General features: G+C 43.3%; 1 pseudogene; it reads right to left on the bottom strand.

Moving 5' to 3' along the window:
- Positions 1 to 676: 676 nt before the first annotated feature.
- On the bottom strand, positions 677 to 2,514 carry LOC134367616 (emerin-like; annotated as a pseudogene).
- Between the last annotated feature and the right edge of the window lie 7,570 nt (positions 2,515 to 10,084).

Genomic DNA, 10,084 nt, shown 5'->3' on the forward strand with positions numbered 1-10,084 from the left:
ACCCCACCCCCATAACAAAATCCACTGAAGCTCTAGTCCCTTACATAAATGGCGTACTATTTGCATGTAACCTTTGCACACTGTAAATGCTTTGGGGAATGAGTTAAGGAATAAAACCCACAATAAATCTAAGAACATATCTATGGGTAGCATTTGATCCCCATCCCAAGACCAAAACAAAAATGCAAAGCCGGATAGTGATTCTTGAGATACAAGACCAGAGGCCCCATGTCATGGGAGCCCAACCCCTCCCCCAGCACGAAGAGCCGATATATTACAAATAAATGGTCTTTTTATTGTGTGTCCATGAAAACAAAGTCAGGGAGGCCTTTGGCCAACAAGGTGTCAATGAGCAAGAGGCATGCATGACAACAACCGTATTCTCCTTGGGAGTGAGTTCTTTACCTCCCAGGCCTTAAGGGTCACACGCAACCAGGGACAGGAGGCTCCAGAGGAACGCAAGCCCAGGACCACCATATACTGGAGGGCCTGAGTCTGCTGCCTCCCTGGCAGGACAAGGCAGGGAGAACAAACACTGCCTCGGGCTAGGCCCAGCCTCCCAAAGCTAGAACACAGGGAACACCCCCACCCCCACCCCCATCAAACACTGCTGAAGAAATCAGCCAGCACTTCTGAGAAGAACTGGCTCTGAAGCCAAAAACCGTCAGGGCTCCATTCAGAAGGGGTTGCCCTCTCGAAGCTTCCAGTAGTAGTAAACGAAGAGTAGGATGGCATTTAAGAGCAGGAAACCCAGAAGCTGGCCCCAGAGCGGGACCCTAAGGGCCTGCTTTCCTGACGGGATGGTGTATCGGGTGAGACATGAAGAGAAGGAACATGAAGATGAGGATAAAGAAGAGGAGGATGAGGATGTAGGAAAATAGGACAGGTCGTGGCAGCTTTTGGAAATGCTAGAAATGTGGTGGTAGTGTGCGATGCTCTGGTAGGCACTATCCAAACCATACACGGGGTGTTCCCTGAGGCAAAAGAGGGGAGCAAGTGGGCCAGGAGAGCCTGGGCCCAGAACCAGCCCCGTCCCTGGGCCTCTCCACTACTCACCTGTCCTTGCTGTCCTCTTCAGAAGACAAAAGACTGTCATCTCGAATCTGCAGAAGCAAATCAGGGTGAGGGAACTGGTTGGTGGGATCACCATGGCCCTATCATATTCCGCAGTCTAAACTTCCTTGGCCAGCCCACTCAGACCATTGCTTAAAGGCCAGGGACCTGCCCCTTCCAGAACCTTCTGAGTTCCCGGCCTTTTGTCTGTGGGGCCTTACCACTCGCTCAGTGACTGTCCTGGCTGCCTGTGCCCCAGCACCCTCCTTTCTAATTTAAGGATTCTCAGAAAGAGCATGAGTCTAGATCTCAGACCAGGGTCCAGGCCATGTGCCTTCCCATGCTCTCTAGTCAAATAGTTCTCACGGCTCCCCAAAGTAGGGCCCTGACCAAACAGGTGTCTACTGACCCTAACTCTCCCTGGAGAATGAAGGGTGCACCCAGTGTCCCCCCTCCTGCACTGTATTTGCCCAAACCCAGCTATGGTCCCCTCAGGTCGGATCAAAGTACAGGATGCCTGACAGCCAGCTCGCCTGGTGGTTGAAGGTGTCAGCATCTGAGAGCGAAGTCACTGGCTGGTGGAATCCCTTGGATGTACCCACAGAATCGGCCTCCCTGGAAGCCCTGGCGGTCAGGTAACTCTACTCACAGTACTCGTCATTACAGCCTTATGAACGGGGGCATGGTTAGCAGAGGAAGCATCGGTATGCCCTGCCTGGTCCAATGGACCTAATCTGAATCACATTACGGGCCTATGACAAAGTTTCTCCCTCCTAGGGTTGCTGAGAGGTGGTGGGTGTTGGGGCCTCAGGTTCTCCCTAAGACTGGGGTCCCCGACGGAGTGGCCTTCAGATATCAGGGTGCCCACCCCATCCCTGCCTTACCCTTGCTCTGGTAAAGTAAGGTGTCATCTTTCTTGGGCAGATTGTGCATATCCGAAGAGCCCTTGAGAGCCGAATCCAAGTCTGAATGGGGCAGGAGGAACAGTCCATGTGCCTCACAGGCTTTCCTCCCTTCTCCCCAGCGGCCTAATCGGCCAACGCCCTTTCCCCACACTCCCGACCCATCCTCCCCGTCGCCCATGCCCCGTTCCCATCCCATGGGCGGCCAGGCGGGCCCCTGGGGCTGGGTCTCACTGGAGAACCCATAGGAGGAGGCAGACGAGTTAGAGGACGAAAGCCTCCTTCGCCTGTGGGTCATGTACTTGAAGATTGTTAGTTGAGCCTGGCCAGACACGGGGTGCAGGGCGGTCAGGGTTATGGTCCTCAAACCTGGGGGAGAGCGCAGTGGGGACACGGGTAACGGGTCCGAGGGAAGGAGCGGGACGAAACGCGGGGAGTATGTCCCGGGAGGGGACCCGACCGCCGCGGGGCGCTGCGTACCCAAGACGTTCGCGTGCTGGATGAAATAGCGCAGCAGGGCGTCCAGCTCGGGGTCCGACATAACCGCAGAGTCGTCCATGGCGGGCGCAGCCGGCACCGGGAGGTGGGAGGGGAAGGCCTGCTGGGGGCCCCGGCCTGTCAACACAAGCCTAGCAACGGTTTCCTAGCAACAGGGCGGTGGCAGCAAGAACGCCTGGTCAGCAGCCCCGCTGGCGTCACGCTGGCGTCACTCGTGCGTCACAGTCATGGGAGTGGGCGGGGCTGTGCTGCGCGTCGGGGGGCTGGGCTAGAGAGCCCAAAGTCCCCAAGGGCGGCAGAGGCTGCAGGGAAGTGAGGGGCGGGGCCTGCACTGGCCAAAGTGGCGCAGACCCGTGTGGCCATGGGAGTAGGGCGGGCATGGCCTGCAGCGTCGTCAACTGCTGGGTCGTTTAGGCTGGACCAAAGACCGGGACAGGACCTGCTCGAGCCGAGCCAGCAGACAGCGGCCAGGACAGGTGAGCGGGCGGGATGGGCGCGCTTGGGGCAGTTCGGTTCCCTGAGTTTCTTCGGCTTCGCCCTGTCCTTGCATCTCCCCGCCGTCCGCCATCGCTCCATGTCCCCGGTGTCCAGGTCCTGGTTCAAATCCCCAAACCAGACAACTGCACCCCCTCCCAAAGGAACAAAAACTGAAAATGTAAGGACTGAGAATTTTCACAAATTAAAGTCAGGCACCAAACTACATATCCAGGACGGTCAGAGAATACCAAGCATCATAAGTGCACAGAAAGCTACACCTAGGTCAAACTACATACAATTAAAATTTAAAAAAAATTCCAGAAACAAGACAGAAGGGGGGGAAAACCTTACCTGTACAAGAACAAGGATAAGAACTACATCCAACTTATCCTCAGAAAGCAGACAAGCAAGAAGAGAGTAGGGTGAAATTTTTAAATTGTTGAGAGAAGTATGCCAAACCTAGAATTCTTTACCCTGCAAAATTATCGTTCAAATGTGAACGCTAAATAGAGGCCTTCTCGGAGAATAGAAATTAAGGGAATTCGTTGCCAGTGTCCTGCCTTGAAAGACGTGTTAAAAGTCCTTTAGACAGAAGGAATGTGATACAGGTCAAAAACACAGATGTACATAAAGATAGGAAGACTATCAAAGAAGGAATAAGTGAAGGTGAAATAAAACCTTTCATTTTTGTAATTCTTACAATAACTGACAGGTAATACTTTGTCCAACATAATAGTTAAATGGAGGCAATTATGAATGATTTGTTCATGTTATATGCATGAAAGATCTGTTATACGTATGTATTTTGCCTATATCTGCTTATACATAAGTGAAGGGCATGACCGTGGAACAGGTTGGAAGAATTAGGACTCTATTATTATACACAGTGCTCACACACCCCATGAAGTGGTACACAGTCATTGAAAGTGGACTTGCGTTAGTTGTAAGTGTGTATGACCAACTCTAGGGCATCCACTAAAAAAGGTAGTAAAGGAAGTACAAGAAATATTTTAAGAAAGGACAGATAATGGAATCATTTAAACCACAAAAGGCAGTTAATAGTGGAAGACGAAACTAAGAACAGAGAACAGGGGCAACAAATAGAAAACTAACAAATACGGTAGATATTTATCCACCTCTACCAGTAATATGAACGGACTAAATACACCAAATACACCTTACATATGAATGGACTAAATACACCAATTAAATTCAGACATTGTCAGAGATGATCACAAAACAAGATGCAATTATATTTTGTCTCCAAGAAATCCCGTTTAAATATAAAGAAATGTATTGACTAAAAGTGAATGAATGGAGAAAAATATACCATGCTAACACTCATCAAAAGAAAGCAGGAGCAGCAATCTTAATCACAAACAGAGCATACTGCCAATCAAGGAAAGTTATCAAGGATTAAGAAGTGCATTACATAAGGATAAAGGTGTTCAGTGCTCCAAGGAGACATAACAATCCTTAATGTGTAAGCACTTAACCACATATCACATTACATGGCAATGACTGAAAGAACTGTAGGGAGACAGAGATGAATCCACTATCTTAGATGGAGACTTTAAACGCCGATATCAGAAGTGGCCAGATCCAGCAGGCAGAAAACTGTGAAGGACATAGCTGAACTCAACAACACCAGCAATCAACTGGATATACTTGACATTTATAGAGTGCTGCCTCCAACTACAACAGCATACACAGAACAGTAAAGATCTATGCTCTCAACAAGTTTAAAGTATACAGTACAGTATTGTTAACTACACTCAAAGGGTACAAAGTCTCAGTTATTCAATAAGAATAAGTTCTGGAGATCTAATGCATAGCGTGGAGATTATAGTTAACAACAGCCATTTTTAACTACTGTATAGTTAACAACAGCCATTGTTAACTATTGTAGAGTTAAAAACAGCCATTGTTAACTATTGTATAGATAAAACAACCACTCTTTTACCCTCAAAATTCTTACCTCGTAAATTTGAAATTTGAATTTACAACTTAAATTTCTTATTTCTTTCTTTCTTTTTTTTTTTTTTTTTTTTTTTTAGGATGTCTAGTAAGGGAATCCTAACCCCTGATTTGGTGTTGTCAGTAACACACTCTCCCAAGTGAGCCAACTGGCCATCCCTACATAGGGATCTGAACCCGCAGCCCTGGTGCTATCAGCACCACACTCTCCCAAGTGAGCCATGGGCTGTCCCCTCAAATTTCTCATTTCTTGATGGAACAATGAGGTAGTCCTGTAGATGTGTAATGGTACCTAGGTAATATATAAATAGTAATACAAATAAATATCCATAAGTATAGGGTGATAGGATGAAGAAAATCATCCTTCCCGATTCTAAATCCTGATTTCCTTTGGGAATAATTAGTTGGGTATAAAAGTAAGTATTATGCGGTGGGCAGAATATGTACCCTAAAAGTTCATGTGTTAGAAAGTTGATCTCCATTAAGAGGGTAGGAAATCCTATAATGGTAATTGAGATGTGAGGCCTTTAAGAAGTGATTAGATTGTGATGACTGTACTATCGCTAGCTAGGTCACAATTTTACTAGAGATAACGAGAAACACCTAGAGAAATAGTTGGTGCTATTCTTATATCTTGCTGATGTAAGGCATTGGTTATATAGAGACTAGTGGGATGTAGATAGCTAGTCATACTGAAAAAAAATTGAGATAACCAGAATTAATATTTTAAGTGAGTAAATTTAAAATGAGTTTCTTCTAAAATCTAACATTTTACATTTTTTTCTCAGAAAAACAAGTACTGCAGGTATCAAGTAGTACCTATGTAACCAGTTTGCTAGCAGTAAGTAGAGATAACAAGGACAACAGGCGGAAAAGGGCTCAAAACCTTTAAATCTAACTTTTCATCTCATGTTGAGATATAGTTTTATTACTGTATATAATTAATGGTTTCTCACTAATAATTTACCTGTAGTTAACTATTTCAAGGGAGGGAATAGAAAACACATTACTGTGCTCTCAACTCTAGCTTCTTCTATGTGCTTGAAATAATGTGTTAGTGATTAACACAATCAGCAGTACTTAAACTAATGTATTAGACATAATTTCTAAAACAAGTTTATATATAGGCTTTTGAAAATAGTAAACAGTCTTGTCTGATCTAAATTCTTATGTTTTCATAATATTGACTTAGTGCAACTGATAACTACTAAACAACTAGTTGAAGCCAGAAAGCTGAATATCACATTCTTTTCAACTTCAAATTCTCGCATTTTGTTGAACTGAGGGAGTACTACAGATGGGTGTGGCTCCTTGAAAAACTAGTTAACTAGAGATGAACAGAAGCAAATAGGATGAATAGGAGAATGGAAGAGAAAACACACATTTCTCAAGTCTCAGTTGTTGTTTCCTATAAAACAATGAGTTAATACTCTACAGAGTTTTTGTAAATATGTAAATAGTTAACAAGGCATAACTGGAGACAATTAGAATAACTGGGTAAAGGAAAAAAGAAAAAATATTAGATTTTTCTCAGGTATAAATTATTAATTCTTGTTTGATAGTGTGTTAGCTCTGTCTATACCTCTCTCTATCTACCTGTCTATCGACCTACCTATCAACTTCCCTAGCTGGCTGTATTCAGGTAATTAGTTTACTAGGAATAAATAACCATAACTAGAAAAACTAGTTGAATACAGGAATTGAAAAAATCGTTCTTCTCAACACTTCTTATTTATTGTTGAGAAAATGAGTTAGTAATATAGGCAAGTCATGCTTCCCAAGTCAGTAGTAAAATGCAGACAATATGAATAATAAGTGAAATGCAAGTAGTAGAAAAATATTCTTTGCAGATTAATTTTGTTGTTGTTGTTGAACTAATAAATTAGCTCTTCTTTACTGAGTTTTCTCATGAAACTTGTTTAAAAAAAAAAAAAAAACAGCCAGCAAACACTAAAATAACAAGGGAAGCCTTCACCTAAAAGTCATGTTCTTTTCAACTCTTAATCATTAGTTCTAGTTGGAATAAAAAAAATTAGAAGAAGAGATAATGCTGAGTGTTACCTAGGAAAAAAGTTGTTAGGGCTAACTGGGGATAACTTGAATAACTATGGGATGCCAAGCAGTGTTGCTTTGCCTCCCATGGATCTGTCACCCCTATACACCGGTGTGATGGAGCTGCCAATGATTACTCAAAGCCCATCTCTTCTGAGCAGTGAGAAGCCGCAAAAAGTGGTTAATCTCCAAGAACCCTCAAGAACGGGGTATTCCTTCCATTTGGGAAATCAACCACGAGTTGGGGTTCTCTTCCCGCATTTATTCTCCAGACCAGGAAGTTACAGGAAGAGAACATAGGTGTGGTTTTTGCTAAGTATACATAAACAAGTTTAACAATAAAAGCTGGTAACATTCAATAAGACAAGCAAGGTGACATTCCATAATGCAATTTGCAACAATAGCTTGATTTTAGCAAACACTGCCTTCTTATAGCAATTTCCCAGTGTTTTTACATATCAATCAGTAACCTGTCTGCCTTTGAGCCAGCAATCTTGCTGTGTTACAATTCTTGATCTCACAACAGAGACTATGTAGCCTGGGGAATATTTCCAGTCCTTGGTAAGGTCAATATTTGAAACTGCAAGGCTTTGGAAAAGCAGGCCCTGTGAAGTACATTTGCCTTATTCATACTCCACAAAGCAGGGGAAACCCATCCTTATCTTTTTATTATTTATTTCTGTAGGGATGATAAAGTCTTAACTACCAACATCAGTTGGTAAATACATAATTCATATAGTTGATGCTAGAAATGGCTAGAAATATATAGACTAAGGAATCACTGCTGATGAATACCGGTTTATTCCAGGAAGTTGCATAACCATTTTTTTAACTCAAAATTCTTAATTAGTGTTAGAAATATTAGCTCATGCCATAGGCATCTCCTTTACCCAGGTGAATAATTAATTGGAGATAAATAGATGAATCCACTATGAGGAAAAACACATTCTTTTCAACACTACTTCTCATTACTTATTGAAATAATGTGCCACTATTCTAGATATTTAGTGGTTCTTAGCCAAATATGATGAGTCAACTAGAAATTACTGTAAAAAACTTGCTGAATATGGGAACTTGAAAAACACATTCTAGTCAACTCTAGGTTCCTGTTTCTTTAGCGAATGTTGAGTTAGTACTATTGATATAGTAAGTGGAGTTACCAAGGTAAGGTTTAATTAGACATACCTCCATAAACTAGAATAACTGGACAGGAAGAGAAAAGTCACATCATTCTTCTCCACATTTCTCATTTCTTGTTGCAGTAGTGAGCTAGTTCTCTACATGGGTGGTAGTACTTAGGGAATCACATGATGGGGAACAAGAAAAGATGGATAGAATAAATATTTGATGCCAGGAATATGAAAAACATATTCTGCTAATTAGAAATGCTTGTTTCCGGTAGGAACAATGAGTTAACACTAATTGGGACTAGAGATATCTCTGTGAGGCACTGAATGAATTTCCTTTGGGCATGTGCTCAACAGAGGGATTGCTGGATCATATGGTAGTTCTGGTTTTGATTTGATTTTCTGAGGAACCTTCACACTGTTATCCATCATCACTGTACCAACTTACATTCCCACCAACAGTGTACAAGGTTTGCCCTTTATGTTACCTCTTGACGTTTGGGTAATAGCCATCCCAACAGACATGAAGTGAGATCTGATTGTGATTTTGATTTTCATTTCCCCAATCATTACTGATGTTGAGCACCTTTCATAAACCTGTTGGCCATTTGTAAGTCTTCTTTGGAGAAAGATCTGTTCAGATCCTTCAAACATTTGTTAATTGGGCTGCATTGTTCTTTGCTATTGAGCTGTGTGAGTCGCCTGCATATTTTGGATATTGACCCTTCTCAGATATGTGCTTCACAAATATTTTCTTTCAATCTGTAGACTGTCTCTTCACTTTCTTAATTGTTTCTTTGGCTATTCAGAAGCCATTTTGGTTGATGGAGTCCCACTTGTTTATTTTTGTTTTCGGTTCCTAAACTTCTGACGTGACAATCAAAAAATTATTGCCAAGGCTAACATCGACGACCTTTCTGCCTATATTTTCTATAAAGAATTTTACAGTTTCGGGTCTTATGTTGAGATTTTTAATCCATTTTGAGATGATGTTTCTATATGGTGTCAGATAAGGATCCACTTTCATTATTTTTCATGTCGATATTCAGTTTTCTCAGCACCATTCATTGACGACACAATTTCTAACGCAAGAATGCAACTTCAAGACCCGTTTCAGTTCCTGGCCTGAAGGCTTGCTATTTAAACAGTATTGGAAAGTCAAGACTGTGACATCAACCCTTTCCTGAATGGAGAGCCTGCCCTATATATTTCAGCTTGTTTGCCCCCACAATGTGGGAGTTGATTCCTTAAAATAAATAACCTAAAATATACATGCGTTATTTATAAATAAAGATTAAATAACACCACTTAAACATATATGACATGTAATATTACATATCACACATGCACACACGTGCACACACACAGACACATATACCCCGTTGCTTCTGTTTCCCTTTCTGTGGGGAAGCCAGTCTCATACAGCTGAGCACGTTTATTCACTGATCTCCACAGCCTTCAGGTGGTCATTCGGAGCATAAAAACAGAAAATCGAGGGGAGCTATGTGAACAGTTGGAAAAGAAGTTGAAATGGACAATTTTCTTGGTAGTAGCCAAGAAATGAACGGACTTCAGGGTACGGCAGAGTCTACGCTGCTCTGGGCTGGTTGGGAGGTGCAAGAAGGCACACACCTCCCTGGGCGAGGTCTTGCAGAAGCGCTGGGTGGCTGCGAAGGGAAGGCTCAAGGCTAGAAGAGGAGTTGGAAGAGTCTGATCTCAAGTTGTGACCCAGCCGAGGTTTCTCAGCCAGGCACCACGTGCAGCCACCTTCTAGCAGAGATCTGATGCCACCCAGCATAAGACTGGCGTCTCGGATGCCCGGCTCCCACTGGGTGCCCAGATTGGCCGGGAGAAGCTTTTGCAGGAAGCCGCCTGGTTGCGGATCAAAGGGCAAGTGCGGGATGGCAGAGAGATGTTGAAATCCTACAGGCAGCAGAGCACAGTGTCCCCGAAGCCCCGCAAGCTGGCCGAAGCCCTGGGGAAGATCAGCTGGAAGAG

This window comes from Cynocephalus volans, chromosome X (assembly GCF_027409185.1).
Source record: "Cynocephalus volans isolate mCynVol1 chromosome X, mCynVol1.pri, whole genome shotgun sequence".
Lineage (NCBI taxonomy): Eukaryota > Metazoa > Chordata > Mammalia > Dermoptera > Cynocephalidae > Cynocephalus > Cynocephalus volans.